We start from the raw sequence: 27,511 nt of genomic DNA, 5'->3' as shown, positions 1-27,511 counted from the left end.
CCCAGATTCTGTGTAGACTATCGAAAACCAAATGAAGTCACTTGGACTCTTATCCCGCACCACAAATAGAGAATACTCTGGATGATGTAGCACATTCAATCTGGATTTCTACACTGGATCTTAAAAGTGGGTATTGGCAAGTGGAAGTGGATGCAAAGGACAGGAAAAACTGCCTTCACAGAAGGGCAAGGTCTGTGGCAATTTTAAGTGATGGCTTTTTCCTTGTGCAATGCACTAGCCACATGTGAGAGGGATTCCATGGCATGCCCCTCTCAGCCTGTCTCTTATACCTAGATTATATCTTGGTGCATGCTAAAACCTTTGCATAAGAACTGATACACTTACAAGTAGCCTGGGATAAGCTGAAGGATGCCAATCTGAAATTAAACCCAACTACATGTGAGTTGTTTCTGAAAGAGGTCCTTTACCTTGGGCACACAATTAGTGAGGAGGGAATTTCCACTGCAGAAAAGCTTTACAGAGCTGGCGGACTCCCTAGACACACACAAATGTGCAGAATTTTGTAGGACTCTGCTCCTGCTACAGAAGGTTTATTTGTGGGTTTGCTAATATTGCAAAACCATTGCTTAGGTTGGGTAAGAAATGGAAGTCATTTCAGTGGTCAGCAGAGTGTGATGCAGCATTTTCAGAGTTGAGAAAGGCTCTAGTGGCTGCACCTGTCTTGGTCTACCCATGTTTCAAAACCCCTTTCATGTTGGGCGCAGTACTGACACAAGGACACAGAGGGCTTGAGAGGGTGGTGGCTTTTACAGCAAAAGTCTAAGTTTTCATGAAAGAAATTATCCCACCACCCTAAAAGAACTCCTAGTGGTGGTTAAATATATAGAACATTTTCATCACTTATTTATATGGGAGGAAGTTTATGGTTTGGACAAACCATGCTTTCCTGCAATGGCTGTTTAGATTAAGGAATCCTGAGAAGCAACTTGCCAGGTGGTTGGAAAAATTGCAGTGCTCTGATTTCACAATTACACACAGGCCTGGGCAAAAGCACATAGTAATGCTGATGCCTTGTTGGGTGTGATAATTGCATACACTGCCCTGACCAGGGGAGCAAAGTATTAGTTGCTCAAGTGAATGAGTGTGCTCAAAAGAGATGGCTTTCTCCTCTCTTCACCTAATATGCAGAAGTGCAAATGTTCCTACTTTATCCACTGGAACAATAGGAGTGGGGTAGCAGGAATGCACTCCAGAACTAAAAGTTTCCTAAAGAGCAGATTGGATTTTGATATCCGAATAGTGTGTGACTGGAAAATCAGCTGGCAAACACAGTCACCCTGGAAAGTTGTCACCTTGCAACACCACAGTAAAAGCTTTCTGGTCACAGTGGGAAAGCTTGGATTGGAAGATGGAATGTTCTAGAATAGATGGGAGAAAGCAGCCAGAGGGATACAGATACATTGAAAAAGGAGGTTCTGATGTTATGTCATGATTTTAAAACTGCTGGATATTTTGGAGTTGCAAAAACCTTAGCCAAGTGAAGGGAGAATTTCTATTGGGTAAAATGCAGAATATTGGTGCAGGAAATGTGATTCAAAGAAGGGTCTCCCTAAGACAGGGAGAGCCCCTTTGCAGCAGTGTTTCATGGGAGCACCAGTAGAGCATATTCCCACTGATGTGCATTGGGTCTTTGCCTGAGACAGAGGCGGGCAATCAATACTTGCTGGTAGCTATGGACTATTTCACAAAATGGCCTGAGGCTTACCCAATAAGAAGTCAAAAGGCTGTGACAGGGATCCTAGTGAATGAATTCTTCACCAGACTTGGGGGCTGAGGGAGTTGCACACCAATCAAGGGAGAAACTTTGAAACTAAAATATTTCACAGGCTTGTGATAGTCTACGGGTCCACACAACTTGCAGCACCACATCACATCCACAATCTGATGGGATGGTGGAAAGATTCAATAGAACACTGTGAATTCAGCTGGCTACCTTTGTAGTATGGTGCCAGAGCCTTTTATATTAAATTCGACATTATTCACAATTGCAGTTGCATTTATGTGCCTTCAGTCTGTTAAGCCAAACTGATGTAGTTGCTAAGGGCTAAACTCTGTTGTTAGAACTAGAGCCTGTATTTCTTTTGAATGTATAAAGACTTCTATCAAGGAAAACTCTTGTACCTTCCCAATCCTCAGCATTGGAGATCTCAGAGAATACATTATTCTAAATGCTGTACAATACAATAGAACATTTGGGTATAGATGGTTTTCACCCATCTACATGTGGTCTATGGTCTACAGTCACTAACCTCGTGTGTGTGTACATTTAAATGTATAATTATACATATGTATGTGTCTACGTTTTAAATTTTCTTTTTCCCCTTTTGAGGTTTTTTGGTTCTAGTTTTTCTTAATTTGGTAAATTTGATTTCTAGCCTTGTGGTAAAGTTTGTTTTTTTTACCAGCTGCTACAAAATAAATTCAGCAACTTATAAAAACAAAACCTCAAAAAGCTAAAATTAAAAACATCAGTTCTGCTTTGATCTAGAGGATGTGTTGAAATGGTATATTTACATGTTTATTTTCTATTTTCTAATTCCCAGTGCAAAAGCATATACAACTTCCCACATCTCGTATCTTTTCAGTTACATGTAGTTAATGTGTTAGGACAGAAAATGTAAAAGAGATGGGAAAGACTTGTATTAATCTCATTGAACTTTGGATGAGACCTAAATCTGCAAATAAATAATTTCTCCTCCCATAAGTGGCTACTCATCCCAAGTAACTACAGTGGAGCAATTACTCCTAGTTAGTACAGGTCTTGCTGCCCTTTGACTAGTGTCTCAGATCATCTCAGTTCACCTAACATTTTTTTCCCTACGTTGGGTTTTAATACAATCTTAGCTGGTCCTGTATGTGTTGTAACCTCTGCTATTAATTCCACTTCTGAAGTGCAATAAAAGCTGGAATAATGTTTTTATTGTTCTGTACACCATCTTAAGGGACAGAGATGAAAGAGGGCTCTTCAGAAATGGATTATTATAACTCATGCCCCAAATAGAGAAACACATTTTTGGGAGGTGGAGGGGGAAATATATAATATCTAGGCCCCTCCCTCCAACATGCTTCTCTCTCCTTAAATAATATCCTGTTTGGCACTCAAAACACTAATATAATGCATAGTGCCTGAGAGACTGTAAAGAACAGTAGATAGAACACTGATTCTATGGGGTGGAATAACTGTGTTGATTATCAGTCTCCTACTAGAACTCTGCAGTGGAGAAATCATGAGAAGATTTGACCCTAAGGTGATACCATATAATTGTAGCCATCAGAGTGGTTTGCTCCATAGCAAAGGCAGCAGCCTAGTCCAGAAATTGAACTCCATGGAGCTGAACTTAACCTGCAGCTTTATACAGACTGAATACAGATCGAGTACTTGGGGAGGGACAGTGCTAGTCTCTCTACCTTTTTCATAGTGACTTCAGGCATGATACAGAAAGATGACTTTTCTTAGGAATGAGACTCACTATTTGCTTAGATCTGGACCCCTTCTGAGAAGACTATGGCAAATTATACCAAACTCTATGCTGTACAGAAGTTTTATAACAGGACTTAGTGTTTTCAATGGCTACAGAGTTCGATCAACTAACATCTTTCAGAAGAATGAAAGCAGACATATGTGCCTGATGGAAATAAGGTTGTTCGTCATCTTTTAAACTGCAGCACCTAAATATTGTGATGGCAACAATATCTTGTCAAGACTCTATCAAGTGGCTCTTGTTCCATAGAAGACCTGACTTGTGAATTGGCAAACTGGGTCCCAGCTCTGTTGGTGGAAGATAATCAGCACACTGCTGTGCATCTTCTGCTGTGGGCAAGTTTCATCATTGTATGCCACTCTTTGTTTAGTGCTGATTCTTGGGCCACAAATACTATATAGGCAGAGCTCCTATTGACTTCAGTGTAGTCAGGATTTCACCCATGCTGCGTAGTGAGATAACAGGACCCAAAAAGGGATGAAGAATCAGAAAATTGTTGCTTCACTTTGCTGTATTTGGGAAGTGTAATAGAGTTTACCACATTTTTGTCATGTCTTTAGAAAAATAAAACCTTGAAACCTTGAATTGTCCAGACTGTGATGTGCTCCTCATCTGAAATGAACATGGATGTTTCCGTTTTCAGTCTACAGCTGACTAGGGGAGTGGTAAAGCAGCATTAAAGCAAATGTCCATTCAAGAAGAAATCTTTCGGGATCACGAGTAGAATAATCTTTGCGAGGTGACCTTCACTTCTTAGAATGTAAAGATTTTATCCAGCAATGGTTTAACATTTTTTGAATAAGCTGTGGAGCTGAGACATGAATAGTTTAACAAGAATGTAGGAGTTCACTATGCAGTAGAGAGGCAGGAATGTTAGACTACTTTAAAACGTGGAACTGAGATGAGTAGCTTACTGAGCTTGTAAGTGTTTTTATCAGCCCAAAGCCAGAAACAACACTAAAACTCATCTTACACACACAGTATGCCTTACTTCTGTGAAAATGATCATTTTAAGTAAGATGGAACTGCGTTAAACAAATGGCCTTCTCAACATAAAGCTAGAATTCATTATATTGTGTCTGAATTCTTACCAACTCTTCAAATAATTTGCTCGTTTCAGGGCTTTTCTTTGAACATAAGTGTTTGCGCAGTTTTCCAGAGATTTTTTTTTCCTGGCATTTGCACCATAACTCCATTATTTTTAGCCATATAAAATGGCATTATGCAACATCTGAAATTTGTTTCTTTAGATCTTGGTGATTTTATAAATCTTAATTTCCAGGATACTCCCTTGAAGTTACCTTCTCTTCATGGCTGTAGGCTTTCTCTTCTCAGACCTTTGGTATTTATTTTTACCATTTCTGTGGTCAGGGTTTGGCAATGTTGTATTCTACTAATGACAAAACATAACATAAAAATTGGAAGGAACACACCTCTTAATCTCCTAATTTAATGCAACTGAAAGGCTTTGTTAATCAATAATAGAGAGAATTATAGCTAGTTTCTGGACAAGTTTGAGACCATATAAAAATAGACTGTTGCAGCCAGATAGACTCTGACAAACGTGAACTATTCAACTGAAGAATAGCATGTAATTCTTTGTTTGATCCAAAATAGATGCAATTTGCTTATTTTAAATTGTAATACAGTATTTCTTTCTAAACTATTGCCCAGAAAGACTTGGAAGTGGTAGTCTGTTAGTTTGGACAAGTATAGATTGTTTATATGGAACATTTTAATTGACATAAAAATGGTGTAAACCCAATAGCTCCTCTGTTCTTGGATGAAGAGAAGATCTTTGGCATAACAGAGAGTTGAATTTGTTCTCTAATTTTTCCTCTTAGGCAGGAAACTGCACATAGTTTAATGCTCGGATGAAATTTCTCAGCATCTTACATGATCATTACATTTTCCCTATAAGTGGCAAATTCTACTTTATACTATCATATATCCACTATTGATTTAAAATCACATCTGCTGATCTTTGCACCTTCCTTATGTTTTGATTTAATTTTGTTGTTTATTTAGTTAAGCTATGCAGACAGGGAATTAAGCTTATTTTACTGATTAAAATGATGCATTTTACAGTTTAATTTGTTTACATAGATCTCTTTCCATTTTGTATTCCTTAGAATCAAAAGAGAAATAAAGCAAAAATACTATTGACTTCAGTGGGGTTAGGATGTCACCCAAAGTTAGGTTAGTTTAACAGCTGGTTTAAGAGTATTGGATTAGTTTAATAGCTCAGGTTGATTTTGTGAGGTCGCTATACCTTTGCTTCTATACCTTTTTGTTTTTAGAGGAATAACAGTTATTTACTCTGTGAACTTCAAGGGTATTCTTAAACTAAACAGTACAGTATCTTTATAGGGAAAAATGTGATAAGTATAACTACAGTATGTGATATAGCCCATCATTTTCTCCTGAAGCTCTGTAGGAAAATCTAGCAAAGATGAAGTGTGTACTTCAAACTCAGATATTACATTTTGGATTCTGATTCACTCTTCTCTGGGGATGAATTACTGTGGATGCTTAGAGTGGGTCCAGTACCTCTGCAAACATTAATTTAAGGGAAGCTGATTGCATTTGAATATTAAAGCCTACAAAAACAAGAAATCCATCTATATTCACTACTGTTTTTTTCAATTAATTATATGGGAATGTTAGTCCTTTGCTGTTAGTTATTACCTGAAACCTAATTTAAATCCCTTGAAATAAGAAGACAGTATTTATTTAGAATAGGTATTCTGTAAAATACCTTTATGGAATAATATATGCATAAAGCTAGAAATGTTGAATATTAAATGTGAAGAAAATCAAATTCTCTTAAGTCCACCCCAAAAAGGGCAGCTGTTTCAAATGCTTGCTTACTGCAAACAAAACCTGCATTTAATATGTACTGAGGGAACATTTTCACAAATGATGATGTATTTGGAGAAACTGATATTTTCTTTATCTAATTTTAATTGGTGTTGTGCACCAGTTGAGCCAAAAACAAATGGAAAAACAACCACAAACCCCAGGAATTGAAATAGCAGCATAATAACTGAAACGGTGAAAGTGAAAGCCACTCAGAGGTAAGACTCTGAATTCATCCTTAGCTCACCCTTCTGCTGCTGCGTGCTCTCACTGCTTCCATCCTGCATTAATACTGGTTTAACAATCCCTGACATCGGGCTGCCAATGGAAGCAGCTGTCCCTTTTCAGCAGGAAAATAACTGCCAGCAGCAGGCTCAGAGAGGCTGATTTTAATTAAAATTCTGATTTCAAATACAATTCAGTTTGTTGTCCGTGACCAAAGGAGTTTTGCAGAATGGAATCTAATGGGACACCATGTTGACGAGAATAGGAACCACATTTGTTTAATAATCTTTGGGCCCTACTAATCATGAGGGACAGATCCTCAGTGGGTGTAAATTGTCAGATTGTCAATTTACACCCACTGAGGATTTGCCTACAGGTGATTAGAAATCTATATTTAAAACATAATATTCTTTAATTGACTAAAGTGCCTTTTAAGGTCACGCAACAAGTTTACAGTCAAATTGTTTTGCTGTTCATCATATTTTTGTTATTAGATTATTAGTACAGGCTGGTATTTCAACAATCAGGACTATGCAGCTATATAAAATCCATTGTAAACCTATTTTTTTTTATGTACAGTAGATCCCAATTAAATCTTGTCCCTTCCCCACATCTCTCCGGGGTAGTACCAGTGAGGTAAGGGAACTAGGACCTGATCCAAAGACCACTGAAGTCAATGGGACATTTTCCTTTTATTTCTGTGGTGGATCAGGCTCTAGTACAGTTCTGCGGGGCAAAGAGCATCTCACAGAATTGTGTCATGTGTGTCTTCATCTGCCCCACTCGGTCTGGGGTCCAGGGAAGTGGATCAGTGACTGATATATCCTAATCCCTTTGGAGTCATTGGCAAAATTACTGGTGATTTCAGATGGAGAATAATTGGGCCTGATTCTGTCAACACTTGCTAGGGGGCATAGCACTTATTACTGACTGAGCCCCATTGATTTCAGTGGGTTTCAGAATGTTGATTAAGTCCTAAGTATGATACAGGACTCGGGTTGAACTGTGGTGACACAGTCTACCAGCACTTATCTGAAGTTGCTATCTTGGACTCCACACTCTTAGCATTCATTATAACCCCCCCTCTTCCTCCCAAACAGTCTAAGACTCTAGCTAACCAACATTCCCAAACGGCACCTGGCAGTAGGGTAACCAGACAGCAAATGTGAAAAATCGGGACGGGGGTGGAGGGTAATAGGAGCATATATAAGAAAAAGCCCCAAATATCGGAACTGTCCCTATAAAATCGGGACATCTGGTCACCCTACCTGGCAGCAGCTATAACCTGGCTACTTCCTGTGACCCACAAGATGCAGAGATTTCACTCCACAGGAAGTTCCGCCTCAAGTGATCCAACTGACAGTTGTCTTAGTGATCCCTGATTGGCTCCTTGTTAATGTATAAGCCCATGGAGCATACCAGGAAGTGTCCAGGCACCAGTATGGATCTCTAGCTAGCTGCCATGACCACTCTGCTTCTGAACTCCCAGTACTGATATCAGTTCTGACTGGGACTGGCACTCCTAATTGAGCCCTCGAACCCCAACACTGGCCTTGATACTTGGTATTGACCCTCAGTCTGATTCCTGCTTCTGACTTTGGCTTGGCGCTTCAACTTGACTCTTGACTCTGATACCAGCTCTGACCCTTAGCTTCAGTTCCTGGTTCCCAAGGTCCTGCTACTAGTCCTGTCTACCTTCACCCAGGATCCTGACAAACGTACACAATCATATTTGGAACAGCTGTATGATCTCCTTTGAGCAGCCTCTCATGTTGATGATCCATATGGGTGTTGCTTATTTTGTGGGTGCAACTTGGAAAGTACTACCACCACCAGTTATCCTCTCTCCCCCAGTTCAACCCATGGCAAATAGATGGTGAAAGCAGAACACTTGACAGAGGGAGGCAGTGCTGATACCAGAATTTTATGAAGCTATTCTGAGGAAATTTGAAACTTGCTCAGATTTCTAATCATTCAGGGATCTATCAAAGATCTCTACTCTACACTGCTTCTAAGAGGTCTCCCATTAAGGATTTCCTTTGGTTTGGATATAATGGGCTATTTTTTTCTCTGGGGCGCGGGGAGAAGATGATGTAATTGATTAAACTCCTTTGATGCCAGCTATGGTACAGAAGCACACCAAAATTACCCATTCTGAGTCTTTTCATCACATACTGTACTGGAATAAATGCTTCCACTACCAATCATGGGAATTGAGAAGATTCATTTACATTGCTCCTCTTGAAAGGTTTGCACCAGATTTAGTACTAACTTTTATCCCACACTAAGTGCTTTGTTACATTTGAGCAATGTTGACTCTGTTATTTCCTTACACTAAAAGCAAGAAATCATAAGCAAGGCAACAAAGATATAGACCACTCACATCCAGAGCAATGCCAGTTTCAAAGTGTTAGCTGGCAACTGTGATGATGCTCCTCAGCTAGTAACCCTCTTTAACACTCTCACTTTCAGTTTAACAGTACCACTGACTTCAGTATCCAACCCAAATAACTGAAAAATCACATGGCAGCGCTCACCCTTGATTTCAAGCCATTAACTTGCTGCTTTGTTGTATAACATACTGTTAGTACACATATGAATCTGTATGCATCTGTATAATTCAGTGGGTAAGATTTAATTTAGTAGTGTATACAGTACAGTTGACTTTTTGAGGAAGTCAGTAGTAAGTACATGGTAGAAACATGTGGCTTTTAAACAGGTAAGAAGTTTTGAATTCTTTTTCTAGTGTATGTTATGTAGAGGTGCCAGCTAGTAATTTTAAGTTGATAATTGTCATTGAAAGATTAAACAACATAACACTAGAATGCAGGGGTTAAGGCTGAATGTCACAATGTGATTTTCAGCTCTTTGTGTGCATTAATGGTGATGGTATTATTGAACTGAAAGGGAGATTACTGTCCACACCATGTAAGCTCAGTTTTGTTGGCTAGTGTGTGGGTGGAACCAAGCCAACTGTGCCTCTCTGATTTGGGCAAGATTGAGAAGTGCTGGGCACACGCCCCTGCTTTTCTCTCTGTGCCTGGGGAGATTATGCAGACAGGTGTGTGCGGAAGCAGGGTTTTAACTTCCTCTTATGCTCCTGTGTAAGAGTTGGCCATGATCTAATCCACTGTTAGGCTGAAAGTGCCAAAAACATGAACAGAAGTACAACATGTAACTTTTATCTTAAGTAAACCAAATATTTTTTCAATGGGGAAAATACAGCACATTACATATGCTTAGATTAAATAAAATAGTTAATGTGACTCACTAGTACAGTATAACCTTGATCATCCGAATGTCATGGGAGACATTGAGTAAGCCCCGGCAGTCAAGGTTTTGACGGAGTGGAATTTTCAAGGCAATAGATGCTGGGGGAGTTGACCTTGTTTTGGATTACAGGAATTCTTGAATCAGAAAGGTTTGAATTAATTGAGCCTGTGTTGTGAATATTGTGTCAAAGATTGCTGAAATGAATGCACCGAAGTCAAACAATAATGTTCTTCAGTGTGTATCTTTTCAGAAGAGTTCATATTTTTCACTTAAAAGAATCCATTGTTGTAAAGCATATTCACTTTCTGTGCTTTCTTTTTTCAGCTGGGCTGTCTGTGCTTCATTACTGATTATTGACATAATGTATAGCTTCAGTACCCTCTGAATCGATATCTTTGAATCTTGTTACACATTCCTCTGCTCATATTTAATACTTTTTCCACAGCTGAGCTTTCCCATACTGTGCTGTAAGTGGGCTTCTACCTTGACCTGTAGGGAGAGACCAGAGGGGACAGGAAGACAGCTTATTCTTCATGTGGATGCAGTCCTTGGCCTCTTTGCTGAGACTCCTGCCAAGTGTTCTAGTTGTGTTGGTTGTTTCTGTCGTGTATACTTGCTGACTAGGGACTTCACTGAGATGGTCAATAGCCACTATGTAGTAATGAATTTTGATTGTTACTAATGTGAGACAATACAAATTAGTGACCTAAAGGTGCATTTGCTTTTGTAAACAGTGATGTCATCCATTAGAGAATGGTTTCTATTTTACTGTGTCTCAATACATTGTCATTTAATTAAAAGTGGTCAAGAGGAATAGCCACACAGATTGTGTAATCTTGCCATTTAATTTTTGTCTACGTCCATTTTAGTACATTTACATGTCCATTATCTGCCCACTAATTATTTCTGCAATTAATGCCCCTTAAAAATATTGCATTTTTTATTAATGTCAAAAGATAAGATGAATTTTGCCGAGTGATAAACGCATGAGTGAAGTACAATGTTATCAAAAGTCTTATGGTTATAAATTAACTGCATATATGAGTGGTGCTTTGAAGTATTTGTTGTAAATTATTATTCTTAATGTGTTGGTATTATTCCTGTTTAATTTTTGGTTGAAGATATGGCTTTATTATTGTATACTCTATAGCAGGGGTCGGCAACCTTTCAGAAGTGGTGTGTCGAGTCTTCATTTATTCACACTAATTTAAGGTTTCATGTGCCAGTAATACATTTTAATGTTTTTAGAAGGTCTTTCTATAAGTCTATAATAGATAACTAAACTATTGTTGTATGTAAAGTAAATAAGGTTTTTAAAATGTTTAAGAAGCTTCATTTAAAATTAAATTAAAATGCAGAGCCCCCCGGACCGGTGGCCAAGATCTGGGCAGTGTGAGTGCCACTGAAAATCAGCGCGCGTGCCGCCTTCGCCACACGTGCTATAGGTTGCCTACCCCTGCTCTATAGTTAATAACAGATGATCTTGTTGCCGATTGGCTGCTATTCTTTCCATTTTCAGTATGTCCCTTATTTTCAGATACCATCATTTAGCTGAAGGGCTTGATTAATTTAACCAGAGTATAAAGATTCATTTCTTTGCTGCAGTGATCACAATTCCCCACAGATAACTTTCTTTGGGTTGCCTTACTGGGGTTTCCAACAGGGCTCCCAGAAATTTTCAGAGAAGAGATTGAAAAAAAAAAGGAGAGAAATACCTCTTTATAAGTGTTACACAAATTTGAGTCCAGCAAAGTTTAATTTTGAGATATAACCAGAACACCATGTGCATGTGTTCCTCCCTAACTGCACACTCTTCAGCATAAATCAGATTTAGTTGAATCTAGTTTGTTTTGTATGGTTGGTGTACAGAAATATTTGATTATTTTCCATTGAAATTCTCACCAGCTTGGGGCAGCGATGCATTTATGTGCGTCTGCACAAATCTCCTTTCATCCCTGCTCTGCAATCTTAAACTGAAACTAATTTTCCTATTTTTCTGCTATTTCCTCTCTGTTTATATATATACTTGTCCTTCATGAGACAGGAGAGAATTTTGCAGCCTTTAGTGATCTTAGTTTATATATTTCTATTGAGTTTTCTAAAGGGCATTGTTGTTCTTTAATTCAGAGAATGGGCGGGCAGATTCTGATTTACATCCATGGTGCTAAGAGCAGAATGTGGCCCTCTGTGTTTAAGGATATGACCACAATTTTAAAAAGTAATCTCGGATGACTCCAATTTTGGGTGCCCAAATTGGGACACTTTAAAAGTCTTGATTTTTCAGAGGGCGGGTGCTCAGCATTTTCTGAAAATCAGTCCCCTTTAAAAATATTTCAAGTTGGGCACCAAGGATTTGAGGCATTCAAAGTCATGTATGGCTTTTGAAAATCTTGACCCTCATCTGGAAATACTTGTAGAAATCTTGTCTGTGTAACTTCTTGTTGTTTACTATATTTATTATTTGCAGGCTGACAAGATACTTGGCGCTTTACAAGACACTAAAATAAGATTATTCCTGCCTCAAAGAGCTAAAAGACAGGCACAGAGGAGACAGGGTACACTGAACAAATTCAGAAGAGGGAGTAACATCCATATAATAGAATCATAGGACCCTAGGGCTGGAAGGGACCTTGAGAAGTCAAGTCCAGCCTCTTGTGCTGGGGCAGGACTAAGTAAACCTAGACCATCCGTGATGGGTATTTGTCCAACCTGTTCCTAAAAATCTCTAATGATGGCTATTCCACAACCTCTCTTGGAAGTCTACTAAGAACGTAAGATTGGCTACGCTGCATCAGACCAATGGTCCATCTAGCCCAATATACTGTCTTACAACAGTGGCTGGTGCCAGATGCTTCAGAGGGAATGAACAGAATGGGATAGTTATCGAGTGATCTGTCGCCTGTCCAGTCCCAGATTCGGGCAGTCAGAAGTTTAGGGACACCCAGAACATGGGGTTGTGTCCCTGACCATCTTGGCTAATAGCCATTGAAGGACCTATCATCCATGAACTTATCTAATTCTTTTTTGAACCCAGTTATACTTTAGGCCTTCATACCAATGCTTGGCAATGAATTTCACAGGTTAACTGTGCATTGTGTGAAGAAGTACTTCCTTATATTTGTTTTAAACCTACTGCCTATTAATTTAATTGGGTGACCTCTAGTTCTTGTGTTATGTGAAGGAGTAAATAACATTTCCTTAATCACTTTCTCCACACCATTCATGATTTTATAGACCTCCATCATATCCCCCCTTAGTTGCCTCTTTTCTAAGATGAACAGTCTCCGTTTCAGTCTCTTCTCAGGTGGAAGATGTTCCCTACCCCTAATCATTTTTGTTGCCCTTTTCTGTACTTTTTTCAATTCTAATATGTCTCTTTTGAGATGGAGTGACCAGGTCTGCACGCAGTATTCAAGGTCTGGGCGTACCATGGATTTATATAGTGGCATTATGACATTTTCTGTCGTATCATCTGTCCCTTTCCTAATAGTTCCTAACATTCTGGTAGCTTTTTTGGCAGCTGCTGCACATTGAGCAGATGTTTTCAGAGAACTATCCACGATGACTCCAAGATCTTTCTTGAGTGGTAACAGCTAATTTAGACCCCATCATTTTGTATGTTTAGCTGGGATTATGTTTTCCAATTTGAATAACTTTGCATTTATCAACACTAAATTTCACCTCCCATTTTGTTGCCCAGTCACCCAGCCTGGTGTGATCTCTTTGTGATTCTTCATAGTCTTCTTTGGATTTAACGATCTTGAATAATTTTGTATTGTCTGCAAACTTTGCCACCTCACTGTTTACCCCTTTTTCCAGAGCATTTATGAATATGCTGAACAGCACAGATCCTAGTACAGATCCTTGTGGCACCCTGCTATTTACCTCTCACGGCTGTGAAACTCATTTATTCCCAACCTTTGTTTCGTATCTTTTAACCAGTTACTGATCAATTAGAGGAGCTTCCCTCTTATCCCATGACTGCTTACTATGCTTAAGAACCCTTGGTGTGGGACCTTTTAAGAAGCTTTCTGAAAGACCAAGTACAGTGTATCTACTGGATCCCCCTTGTCCACATGGTTGTTGACCCTGTCAAAGAATTCTAATAGACTCCAGAGCTTAACTACCCTTATAGTTATTTTTTCCTTAATATCTAACCTAAATCTCGCTTGCTGCAGATTAAACTAATTACTTCTTGTCCTACGTTCAGTGGACATGGACAACAATTGTACATTGTTACGATGTTCTGCCTTTGTCATTGTTTAGCTAATCAATGCACAATTAGTTGTTTCCTCATATGTCAGTTCCTCCAGCCAATGATTCTGTGAACTCCCTCTAGTTTATCAGCATCTTTCTGGGCGTATGGTGCCTGACCTGAATGTAAAATTCAGATGCAGTCATGACAGAGAAGGTCTTAATCTCACAGCTCTGGGATGAGATGCCATTGCACATGCAGTCTAAAAGTGCCATATTTTGCTGCCATGTGACATTGCAACCTCGCCTCAAATGTGCTGTCTATACTTAACCCTAGACCTCTTTCAACAGTGCTGCTTCTCATGTTTCTTCCTCCCAATGATTATATGTGGAATTGTGTTCCATTGGTTCTCCCTATATATGCTAGCTTGAATTTTGCCAATGTGAATTTCATTTTTAACCCATGTTTCTAATATTTGTAAATCCCTTTGAGTTATTCCTCTCTCATGACTGTTGTTCACAACTCCTCCCACTTTAGTACCCCGAGAGAATTTCACTGAATTTCACTCACTCTTCCAGACAATCAGTTGAGATGTGCAATAATATTGGATCAAACCTCAATCCCTGCAAATCTCCCCCAATTTACTACATTGCCATTTATTACACTTTGCTTATAGTCTGTTAGCCAGGTTTCAATCCATAGGACAGTGTTTCTATCCAAGTCAATTTGAACTAATTTTCAAATAAAACTTCATGAGACACGGTATCAAGTATTTTACTAAAATCACAATATATTATAGTTAGTGGATTCCCTTCATTCACTTAAAATTCTGTCAAAACAGGCAGCCAGTTATGTCTGGCAAAATGCATTCTTGTTAGCCCTCTACTGCTTCGGGCTCATGCTTTGGGCTGAAAGTGGAAGGTTATTGTCTTTCCCAACTGAAATTGGGGCTCTTTCATGTTATGGTTTGGTTACCCTCCCTTAAAGTAAAATGACCGTATTTCCCTTTCTCTTTTATTATTTTATGATAAACGACAGTGAATTATGTGATGTGAATTATTGTTAGGTTATGTTTTCAATACACTGCTCTCCCAGGAGAAAAAACAAACCTTATAGTATTTTTGGGCTGGGCTTTTCAGAGGAACCTAAGGGATTTAGCGACCCTTCTCCCATTGAATTTCAAACGGTTTTGAGCACCAATCTTCCCAAGGCTCCTTTGAAACTCTACCCTTAATTATAATAATTTACTATTGTTAGGGTTACCAGATAGCAACTGTGAAAAAACAGGACAGGGTGTGGGGGGTAATAGGCACCTATATAAGAAAAAGACCCCCAAAACAGGACTGTCTCTTTAAAAACAGGGCATCTGGTCACCTTAATTATTGTTCATGATTTCATTTTGGTAGTGCCTGAGGACTATGTCCATGTTATACTAGGCACTGAACAAATGACAATAAGACAATAAGCCCCTATTCCAGAAAGCTCACAATCTAGGATTCACACTCTTGCAATAGGTGACTAAACTGACATGACGTGGGGAGAACAAGGTAACAGTAAATCTTTATAATTTGGTGCTTTTTAACAAATGCTTTCTGCTGAAATCTGAATTAGGAAAATATATTTTTCTGTGTCTTAGATATTTCTTATTCACTGACGTTAGTCCAATTCAGAAAACAAGAGATTTTATTTTTTGCTCAGAAACATCAGACTAGCCAAGCACTTATTAGAGAGAATTTAGTTAAAAAAAAAAAAGGCACATAACAATGGGGAAATGATTTGATAAAACATCAGTTTGGGCATGAAAATATTTTTGGTTATTGGACTCCACTAGTTTTACAGTAAGCAAAAATTTCAATTTACACTGTTGTCAACCCAAGGCCGTAAAACTAGGAGTGTGAGATGTTATCTTCTGCCAGTTACGTAAGTTCATGATGCATAAGTTATTGCAAAAAGTAGGGTCATGACTCCTAAACCAGCTCCTTTTGAAGTGGTATTGTAATTCTTCTTGAGCCCTTTCTGCATATTTGTACGTTTCAGTGGATTAACTCTTAGCAGAATTTACCTTGATTTTAATGAAAATGAAATATTGATGTAAAAAAATCCTTAAATCTTCTATTGGAATATTGACTCATTGATATCAAAACAGCCCATACAGAGTCTGACCAGTTTAAATACAGATTCAGTGCCTAATCTTTCTTGTAGGATAGTTTAAAAATACTTAAAAAAATAAGTGTGTTCTAGATTCAGACATGAATATCAAACATATTGTGCAGCATTGTCTAGCTGGAACAGAGGATTGAGAGTCAAGCAACCTGAGTCCTATTGGCACCTCTGCTATTGTCTTGCACTGTGACCTTTGGCAAGTCACTACATTTCTTTGTGCCTCAGTTTACCCTTCAAAATATCACCAAATGCTAAAGTTTATGTACATGAAAACTGTACATTTCAGTGAGTAGTAGACATACAGCTCAGCTTTATGAATTTCATTGAAGCCAAAAAGTAATTTTTTAATAGCCCACACAAAAGTGGAAACTGGAGTGGTTCTGTTTCGCAGGTTGGGGCGCTGGGTGTGGAGAGTCTGCAAAGAAGTCACTGCCATCTTTGTGTCATGGGCTCTGGTCCGTCCATCCTAATGCAGAGGGTTTTTTTGAGGATGTTGAGGGGATGTGACTGTTGACTTCACAACTACATAGATCCGTTAACTAGTCTATCTAAGGTATTTATATGCCCCCCATCACTGTATTATCTAAGCACCTGACAATCTTTAATGTATTTATCCTCACAATACCCCAATGAGGTAGGGAAGTGCCATCATTTAAATTTGACAGGTGGAGAAACGAAGGCACAGAACAGCTGAGTGACTTTCCCAAGGTCACACAGGAAGTCTGTGGCAGAGCAGGGAATTGAGGCCAGGTCTCCTAAATCCTAGGCTAGTACCCTAGCCCCTGCACCAGACAGAATGGTTTGGCAGTCATGGCGATTATTGGAAGCCCTGGGTTTGGAGTAGTGCCCGATGAGCAGCTTCATTGCTACTCTGCAGCCTCTGAGGACATGGTTCCCCAGGAGCATTGCAGAACTCGTGAGCAAACAGCTACATGAGTGTAATATTTATGAGATGGTTATTGCTATAAAATCTGCTTGTTCTAGGGCTTCTACCTGCTACACTAGACTGGGCATAAAAGGGTGAAAATGGATGGAGAAATGGGGCAGGTCATTTGGATTCTGATAATTAACATTCCTTCTTAGAAAATAAAACTTTTGAAACTTTCCTGGAAATGGGAATTTACGATTTGCCACAAAGACCCACAGGGGATGCTGCAACCTACACATACTTACAAGTGTGGTTATTACCATGCAATTCTTCTTCATGAGTAATTTCCAGAGCAACACTGAGCCATCCAGTCATACATATAATGCAACAGTGTGCTTGGGAAGAAAGACTCAATTAGAGGCCAAAGATTATAAAGATTTATTACCAATATTTGGGAAAAAGTTCTGACATCAGGGGAAAAGCAAATTGAGCAACAAAAGGGGAGGGGAAGTAATGGATTCCACAGAAAGAGAAGCTCTCTCGGTGTCTGATCCAAAGCCCATAGAAGTCTGAGAGACTCTTTCCATTGATATCAATGGGCTTTGGGTCAGGGCCTAAGAGAACAGAGACACTTTATCCTATACTCTTTCCTACTGTCCCTTCCTGAATTCACACACTGCAGCCTGTTCATGATCAGCATCATCATTATAATTATGAAAAGAAAATAATGGTCAAAATGTTCAAACGTGCTTGCCTGGACTTAGGTATCCAAATCTAGGCACCTAAATAAGTGGCTTGATTTTTTTCAGGGGGGCTGAGCCCCTGCAGTTCCCAGCGATGTCAGCCACCTCTTTTAAATGTTCATAACTGAACTATTCTACCGTTAACTTTCTAAGACCATTTTTGTCTTCACTCTTAATGCGCATATGAATCATGCGGCATTTTGATCGATGCCTTGTGTCTTGCATATCCTGTCCCAACACACTCATTTCTTGTACACATTACTTGTCTAGGTTCCCTAAGTTAGATCTGCTGTAAATAGTGCTTGTTGTTTTTTTTAAGTAGCTATTAAATGCTTCAGGAGCTCTTAAACCTTGCCAAAGAATACTTGGAATAAAAATAGTGCATAAACATAACTGGAAATGAGGTTATAGGACTGTGTTTAATTGTGTGAATCAAATCAGGTGTTGTGCTTAGGGTCAAAAGGGGCTGTACAGAATGTCAGGCAGTGACCTATCCCTATCATCATTTGGGTTCTCTGTTTGAAACTATTCATCTTACATTTACAGTGATAAAAAATTGCTTTCCAACTGCATGGAGTGGGGTTTAGATTAACTCAGCCTGCCATGACAGGACCATTGTTTCAGTGTACAAAAATGATTTTTTTTCACCAGGCACTAGGAAAGGTCACTTGCATTAATATCAGACACTGGGGAGAGGGGAAGCAAAAGAACAATTAAGGTATTCCTAATTTCAGTACTATTGAACCAAATTAAAATCCACAATTAAGCCTGACGTGATCTAAATGCTCTCTGATGGCTATTAGGGAACATGTGACATGGAAGGTCACCTGCAGTTTGAATAGCTGTGAAATAATCATGCACCGTAGACTGCATTAGGACTTGTCCATATAGGTCTGATACAAATCCCATTGAAGATAGTGGAGATTTTTCCTTTGATCCCAATGTTCTTTGGATCAGGCTTTCATTTCTTAAGGACCAATTAACACAAGGTTCTTTAACATGATGGACCATACAGGAGAATTGGTTTTACCTGATAATTTCTGTTCTTGGAGCCATCCGGCACAGCAGGCTTGTTCATATCTATGGAGGTACTGGAGACTGCTGGAATTCAGCCGTCAGACAACCCTTCAGGATTTGCTCTAGCAAGTTCTGCCTACACACAGAGAGAGTATGGTGGTTGAAGCACCCGCTGTTTGCAATGTCTCTATTGCAATGTATTTTGTTTGCTTAGCAGCAAGCCCTAATGTTTGGAGGCTTATTTAGTTTTGTTGCTTTGGGGAACCAAATTTTATTTATATAAATGATTTTTTAAAATTTGACATCACAGCCACACCCAGCCTCAGGATGGTGAGGCCCTCAGAGAGGATTACGAAGGCGGAAAAGGTAAATGTAAGCTCATTTGGGCAGAGACTGACCCCTCCTCTGTGTTTGCAGAGCAGCTAGCACAATGGGGCCCTGATCTTGGTTGGTGCCTTGAGGAAATATCACAATACAAATAAATAATAATAAAAACCCCATTTCAAGTGCCCAATCCAAAAACCACTGAAATCAACGGAAAGATTTCCCCTGAAGGATGGAAATTCCCTGCCTTGCTATAACCCTATATTGAAGAAAACACATGGCAGTTATGCTCTCAGACATAAGACTCAAGATCTATCTACATGTTAAGAGCAGCTGTAGGGTAAAGTCGTTTTCCCCTCTACCCTCTCCAGGTGAATGGCTCAGCTAAAGTCCGCTGTAGGGGATCTGCTGAGGTCCCTGCTATTGTTTCCAGACACATGCTGTGACTTGCTCTGAGGCAGAAGCCCATTAAATGAAAGCTTCCAGCCATTTGGTTGAGAGGGGTGGATGTGGAAGTCTGAAATAGAACAAGTGCTAGAACTGATATGGGAACCTTCATAAACAGCCTTGGATTCACTGGCAATATGTAAAGAAGACACCTGAACTGAATGTGGTTCTAACGTATGCAACTTTGAGGACAGTTCTGTGGCTGGCGTGAAGTGGCATGTTGAAGATAAACATCTATCAGGTCCATAGATGACAGGTAGTCCTCCAGTAAAATTGTTAGTAAGACTGATGAGGAAAACGTTAATTTGAATTTGGGTTTGTGATATGCTTGGGTAAGGACTTCAAATGCAACACTTTCCCCCTCAGTCTTTTTGGGATCACAAAGATGATCAAGAATCCTCCAGCTGAAGGATTTGCTCGATTGTTCCTATATATAATGGCCATCTGGCTGCCTTCTTCATGGCTTAATGCTTTTCTAAATGCTGGGGATTGGACAAAGCTTGGCACTGGGAACCAGTTTAACATTATTTCCTTCCTGAAGCATTTCCAGGTACCTTTCATGAATCTGAGCACTTCTGGCTTGATTAAAGATGGTCTTCTCCCTGCATCCTGGGACTAATTCTGATCTTTCACCAGTCTGGACTCTTTTGACATTGGTGCAGCTTAAACGGTGTAAAACCAGAATCAGCAACTTTGATTCTGGACTTTGTGAGGCTCATGTGATAGTCACACACTTATTTTGTTAGAGGAACCTTTTAGAGAGAAGATTCTTTCTGAAATTTCCCCCTCTGGCAAAGCTATTCCTTGATTGGTTTCTTGCACTGGATCCATTTCATCTGTTGGACCTATCCATGAACAAAGAGAACTTTGTTGAATTGCCTGCAGAGTTTATTTTTCTTAGTCTGAGGCTTGGAAGATGGGAGCATTCTGCCACTTCTTTATTCAGCCCGTCAGTATGTGGACTACACCCTACATATTTGGAGGATGCTAGTAAGTTTTACCCTGATTCTCTGCTTCTTTTCATCTTGTAAGCCAGAACTGCCTTCTGCTTGCCAAATTAGAAGCAATTGCCTATGTATAAAATCTGTGAGAGTCCATTGATGCATCTGCCATAAAGGCTCAGGCCAGAGTAACCTTATTCAGCAATGGCTTTCTCTTTGTGTTTCATGTTTACTGCTCTTTCCACTCTCCAAGTTCCATTCTCTAGAGGGACATTTAGTTGTTTATTTGGAGTTGTATAACGCATACTCATCAAAGAATCTTTGGGCACATGTTCAAAATGCGTTGACTGACCACTACAGCTACTACTAGTTAGAACTTAGCAGCTTTTATGTGAGGTCTTGAAATGCTTTACGATGGTAGCTATTGTGATCTCCTCTTGGAGATGTGGAAACTGAGTCACAGACAGGTTAGGCCACAGAGCAGGCCAGTAGCAATTTCAAGACTAAAAACGAGATCTGCTGACTCCCAGCAACTACTTTAACCACTAGCCCATGCTGCCTTCCATTGATGTGCCAGTCTATACAGCGCATAAGTGCAATACTTTTCTCAGGTACCTGTATCAAAGAACTTTTATAGCATAAAATGCCTCATATCATTTCAATGATGGAAAATATGGCCATTACACAGAGATGTCCGTGATTGACAGTTTCATCCATTTCATATACATGGTGCTGCCCCCTCCACAGCAAGGGACAGCACCATATTGTAGGATCTCTGGACAGGATAATAATAGAGACTAGCTCCATCTTATCATCCAGTAGAGAAGTGTGAATTTAGGGATTCTTTAATAGTTGTATTATTGGTATAACAAAGTAAGAGCTGTGAGAGGAGTACTTTGGGGTGTTCATGTACTATCTCATAACTGTCTTCAGTTCTATATGCTAAGGTAGTATTTAATCCCTGGTGTGACCTTATTGAACTCAGTGGAATTTCATCAAGGAACGTATTTATCCCAGCATTTTGTAATGATCTTTGTGAAATGTTTTGATACAGAGCATTGCACAGATAAATGAACCAACATTCATAACCAGCAAAATTCCAGTCATCCCATGTTTTTTTGTAAGGAAATGTTTATTAGAGATGGTTATTGCTGGAACATTCTGATATTAAAAAACCCCAAAACAGTTTACCAGTTCTTTCTGTCCTTACTCAGGTAAAACTCATTACTTATATGGTGGGAGTCTTGCCTGGCTAAGAGTTGAGTAAAGGCTGCAGGATTTAGCGGTGTGTTGTTTGCCTTGTGCTGCAAAAGTTCAGTTAGTTTGTTTCTGGCAAGCAATGTTAGCAGTTTTGATGGCTTTTTTATTGTATTTAATTATAATGATAAACTGTGGCAGTGATTTGCAATAACATTTTGGAGCATTACAAACACAATTCTAAGGAAAAAGGGTTTCCTTTTATATTACAAAACACATTGACAGTGGAGTGGGTTGTCTGAGGCAAAATTCCTGATATATTATACTCTAAATCTCTAAGCTTTTAAAATATTATTTTTTATTCTGTGGGAATGGACTGTGATTTTTACTGTCCACAAAAGCTGCAATGGCAAGAAAATAAAAATGTTAGCACAAACTCAGAATACCACAGTGCTTTCTTATAAATTTGCATGTGAAATCAAAGTCAAAACATGCTTTTCAGTATTAAAAAATCACATTGTTCAGAGGATAACTGGAGGGTACAGTAGGGAGAACAGAAATGACATCCCTGGTACAATTATGTGCCTTGATTTATTTAATGCTCGCTTCATTAGCCGGGGCACATACTAAACTGGTGTTAGGGCCACACCAAATAACTTATGCTGTACTAGACAGTCATTTTTAATGCAAGCTCAATTAAAAATTGTAGAAGGGTCACTTGAACAAGGCTGTGAGCTCCTTGGGGAAAGGACTTTCCAGAAAGCACCTACCATGCTATGTGCACGACCATAACCAATAGCAATAAGGTATCCTTCCCAGTGTGGCTGATGTTTATTCATGAATAAGGATAGACTTTTGTCATGAGTTATGATTCCATGATTTTTATGTTTTAAAGAACTATTTCTCTGTGACTTTTGGCATTTTATCTGAGAGTGGATGGATGTGATGGTCCTCACCAGATTTTGCTGAGAACTTTGACAGCTGCCAAATTTTTTCTGTCCGCTGTTGGTATCTACCTTAATCTGTTTTTTCTAATTGATAATTATTTTTTAATGTGGAGTTTGCTCTCATAATTTACACCGAAAGAGACCTCTCACTTACTGCTCTAACTAACTGGTTCACTTTATAGTTATCCTCTTCTCACCTCCCCTGCTTCTTTGTCTCATCCTCCTGTTGCCACTTGTCATGACCTAGACTCTTTGGGGCAGGGATTTTCTTTTTAGTGTGTGTCTGTATCGTGATTAGCGTGACAAGGTCCCGATCAGAGATGACAAATAACTGTTGATAGTGGGGGGGGGGGGGGGAAGGGCACAATTTAAAGGTTCTGGTGGTATGCAGTGGGCTTCAGGGCAGGGCATATAAACCCTGGCAGAAATCTGGGGGGACACATGCCCACCCCCATGCATTGCCTCAGGTCATGATTCTTGATTGGTATCCCTAGGTATAGCTGCAATACAAATAAATAAGGGAACTAGGAGCTTGGTGTGAGACTGTGGTAGGTCCCTGCAAGGTGACAAGGAAGTGACAAGAGTGGAAAAAGAAGGTTCAATAAACACACACAAGTGAAGTGTGAAGTCTAGGAATGAAAAGTGTATATTCTGGACTAGATGAGTGCACAAGCAAAAGCTGCTACTGGGGCAGCCCTAACTAATCCAAATGGTGTTTATGCAGGGCTGGGCTAGAGGAATTACTCAAGTATGGTCACATCTGCAGGGCTTATTTTACAGCACACACACGCATTTTGTATTCTCTCAAAAGCTACTGCCGTTACATTCACCACTTTTTAACCAACATTCCCGAGCTAGTAGGAATTAGAGATGGGAAAATCCTATTAGGTCCCCTTATTCTTCCAGCTACTAGTGCAGGATTGATTCATATATTATTTTATCAAGTGCTCTGCCCAATCTAATTTAGATAACCCACATAGTGGGGTCTGCAAAGTGACATCTATGCCTGTCAATAAACATTCTTATGGTTTAAAGAGATTTTCATAGTATTTCTTTACTTTGAAAATAGCTGTGGTTTTTTCCCTTTACACCCCCTCCCTCCTTTTCACCATTAATAATACCTACCTCTTATATAGTGCTTTTCATCCATTGATCTTAAAGCACTTTACAGAGGGCAGTATCTTTATCCCCATTTTACAGATGGGGAAACTGAGGCCCTGAGTGGTGAAGTGATTAGCCCCACATAGCCCAGTGGCAGAGCTAGGAATAGAACCCAGCGCTCCTGAATCCTAGCCCAGTGCTCTATCCATTAGGCTATTCTATTAGTTAAGCCCATTTCTTATTCCACCCAACTATCCTTCTTTGTGTCTTTCCTTCTTCATAAGCATGCATGCCTATAATATATATTATGGCACAAGGTTTTAGCGTTGTGACTCCAATTGATATTAGTTGTAGTTATAGGTCTAACACTCAGTGTGCAACTTAAAAAAAAATAAGGAATGGGGCAATTTACACAAAGGGGCAGGTCCCGGACTGAACACTGTGAACTCTTAGAAGATAATAAGCCTGCTGCATACTTGTGGTGACATCTGTTTTAGGCTTGTGGGAGGGGGGTGTTGGTTGAGGTCTGGGATGCTCTACTGAAGCATCCTACTCCTCTATTTGCTTTCTATTAGGCTTGAAAAACAAATGAAATGTGTTAAATGATTTCAAAGTGCCACTCGCTGTACTTCATTCCTATTTTGCAATTGCCAGCTCCCCGTAATTCCTAACGCTAAAATGTCTAAAATAGCAGTCCTTCTATTAAGAGAACCAGGGCCAAAGGACCATGGACCACAGCGACACCCAGAAAAACTGTGTCAGAATATTTTCCAGTGGGTGTTTGATTGTTTGGGGGTCCAGCACAGTTTCTTCTTGTGCAAGAGGTCTTTCTAAGCCAGGAGCTAATTTTGCTTTCCTTCCTTCATGAAGACTTTTAAAAAGTGCAGTATTGACACATAGCTGACCTCTCAAATGCAAAATTTTTGCACAGGCAAAACAGACTCATGTTTTTACATGCATACAGACAGCTACACAGGCCAGTCAAGTAGCTGGGCACCCAATTTGTGTATGTAAATTTAGGGCCCTTGCTGAAAAATTTGGCCTGTGATGACCACCTTTCCCGGGAATGGTCATTGTAGATTAGGTTGTGCATATCTTATTGTTAGAATGCTCGTAGAACTGAGCCCAAACCAAAACACAAGAACCTTGAGCAAGATCACATCTGGATTGAGAGTTGAATTTTGCTGCCTGCTCTTGAATCTGTAATGGACAAACCAACTCTCCCCTCCCCACCTTAACTTTGGAAAAGTTTGCATCTGGATCTGATTGTGTGCTCTATCCCGTCTCAAATGACCGTATGGTTCTTATGTACTTTTTATCCAGTCCTCTGCATCTTTAGGTAGCTGGAGGGAAGAAATACATTTTTATTTTCAATCCTTTGCTTTTTTTTTTTTTTACATTAAAATGTATAGAGTCAAACTGGGGAGAGTCTCTCTGTCCATGTGAGAACTGAGGGCTTACGTTATTTGGCTGAATCTCCTTGATATGGGTAGCACCTGTGTATTTCCAGTATCTTGAAAATTGAATACCATGCTGAGCCCGTACTCGCAATGGTTTTGTATTTATTTAAATGTATCCTCAAACCACCACTTTGCTTCCTCAATCCCATGTAACATAGAAGGATCTTCGCTGCAGTGCTGAATTAAAGCCACTGCGGTGAGGTGTTAATAAGCAGGCACAGAAAGGGAATTAGTATAGAGCAGTTCTCAGGCTTTTTCATAATGAATGTAGATCCTAACAGAGCATTTCTCAGAGACAGCTCACCTCCCAGTCCCAATCACATGGGCTGCCTCACCACGTGCAACTCTGTAATGTCTCTGTGGCAGCTACAGTGATTGCTTAGAAGGAAAACCAAAATGCGTACAATAAATCTTTTTAATGCGACATGGCAGCTGGAAACAAGGAAAAGAAAACAGCACCATATGACCAGCCAGCTGTCTGTGGACTGACAGTAAGTGATTTGTGGGCCATCCGTGGCCCATGCACCACAGTTTGGAAATTGCTGGTTTAGAGAAGGGGGCCATGTGAACATACAACACAAACCTGCTTTTACTCAGTTGTGCAGCAGTCTTACCTCCTAGTGCTTTGCATTTCTATTGCCTCCCTCTCTCCCTTTTCTCTACCCATACCTTGTGTTTAGCCTGCCCCGTATAAACTCTTCCAGACCTTTTTACCTCTGTACCGTCTTCCAGTCTGTCCCTTAAACTCTCTCACTAGTTGGGTGTGACATACCTTGCATTGCTACCTATTATGTATCTCTTCTGTGTGGTACAGTAACAAGCACAAGCCCCTAACTGGGGTTGTCAGAGGCTGACTGGCCCTTTAAAGGCAAGCTATGCTCAGTCTTTTCTGTGCCCTACCTGCTAGCCCCCAGCTAATGGTGATTTGGCAACTTAGTGCTAGCATTCCCCAGCTGAAGAGAATTGGAGGGACAACTCAAGCAGAGCTGGGAAGAGAGTCTAGGGGAGAGAGACTACAGAGAAGTCAAGACCCTTCTGCAGGTAGGAGAACCCTCCACTTCCCCTGGGAACAGTGTCAGGCCCTAAAATAGAGTGAATAAAAGCACTTTAGTACAGCCTGATGGGGTGGAAGACTTATTAGATCAGTAGAGAGGGAGAAGCTAGAGGCCTGAGAGCCAAATGGAAGCTGTGTGAAGCAGCCCAAGGGGACATAGCAGTAGGATGTAGTCTAGGGAAACAGCAGCATGTCTGAAGAAAAAGACATTAGCTGTTAATTCAGGGTCCCTGGGCTGGACCCCAGAGTAGAGGGTGGACCTGGGTTCCCCTAGCAGACCCTGGGGAAGGGACATGCAAACCCAATTGAAGGAGCAGGTTAGGCTCCTGCGGGGGAGGCCTTGAGCGAGGGCCAGTAAGAATACTGCAGTGGCGCCCAAGAGGGGTGGAAGAATTATTATTGGGATGTTGATCCTAGCTTTTCAGTTGGACCTTCTGTTACCCTAGAAGGGGACTGAACTTAGTGACTTAGCTGGATGGCCAAGCTCTGGAAGACCTGGTGAGAGGCGGATGGCCTGCAGCAGGTTCTGGAGACAAAGGCCCTTGCAATATCACAAGGGGATGCGATGGGTGGCGAGTGTACTGCCTTACAGGGTGCAGTTTTGCCTAATTAGAAGTATATGTAGCTAAAAGAGTGTCTTTGACATAAATTATAAAATTCAATCATATACCTACTAGTTCCAGCTGCCTTCTCAAAGCAGAAAATAACCATCTTAAAAAAGTACTAGTCTAGCTCTCCAGTAATGGAATTTATGTTAGCAATAGGCAAATGTTTCAAGGTTTGAAGAGTCCATTCAGCTGAACATCAAAAGGTTCAGATGATCCACTGAAATGTAGCCAAATCTCTTTGATCAAGTAACTGGTATTGACACTGCATGAGAATAAATGCCTTCTGTTGTGATTTCTGGTAATTCCTGGTTCCAGCCAAGTTGGAGAGTTTGGGTACCCCATGAATAGCCTTTGTTAGAGCATTGTGGTGTGGTCTTTCTGGTCTCTGGCCAAAGCAGTTGTTTACATAAATACAAGTAAGAAGTTAACTGAATGCTAGCAAACCTAAATGTTTTGGTGCTAGTTTTGGGTGAAAAACTGGGTTAGGTCTTACTTTATTTGAATCAAGTTGCCCTCTTGAACTTGGGCCCAATCCAGCAAAGTTCTGAAGTCAATGGGACTGGACACTTTTTATGTCTTGATTGAA

At 40.0% G+C, this 27,511-nt stretch overlaps 2 long non-coding RNA genes across 4 annotated transcripts in view; one reads left to right on the top strand and one right to left on the bottom strand.

Moving 5' to 3' along the window:
• LOC103306092 (uncharacterized) overlaps positions 1-27,511 on the bottom strand; it is a 95,599-nt gene that overhangs the window by 16,119 nt on the left and 51,969 nt on the right. For all 3 annotated transcript variants that reach the window (XR_010600753.1, XR_010600752.1, XR_010600754.1), the window contains one exon: positions 18,860-18,982. This is a non-coding gene — a long non-coding RNA (uncharacterized LOC103306092). The remainder of the gene's footprint in view (positions 1-18,859; positions 18,983-27,511) is intronic.
• The window catches only part of LOC135983198 (uncharacterized), a 28,622-nt gene continuing 26,629 nt past the window's right edge, over positions 25,519-27,511 (top strand). The window contains exon 1 of the long non-coding RNA XR_010600751.1: positions 25,519-26,304. This is a non-coding gene — a long non-coding RNA (uncharacterized LOC135983198). The remainder of the gene's footprint in view (positions 26,305-27,511) is intronic.

Source organism: Chrysemys picta, chromosome 4 (assembly GCF_011386835.1).
Source record: "Chrysemys picta bellii isolate R12L10 chromosome 4, ASM1138683v2, whole genome shotgun sequence".
NCBI lineage: Eukaryota > Metazoa > Chordata > Testudines > Emydidae > Chrysemys > Chrysemys picta.
Note: the sequence above shows the minus strand (reverse complement) of the source record. Positions and strands in the feature narration are given on the sequence as shown.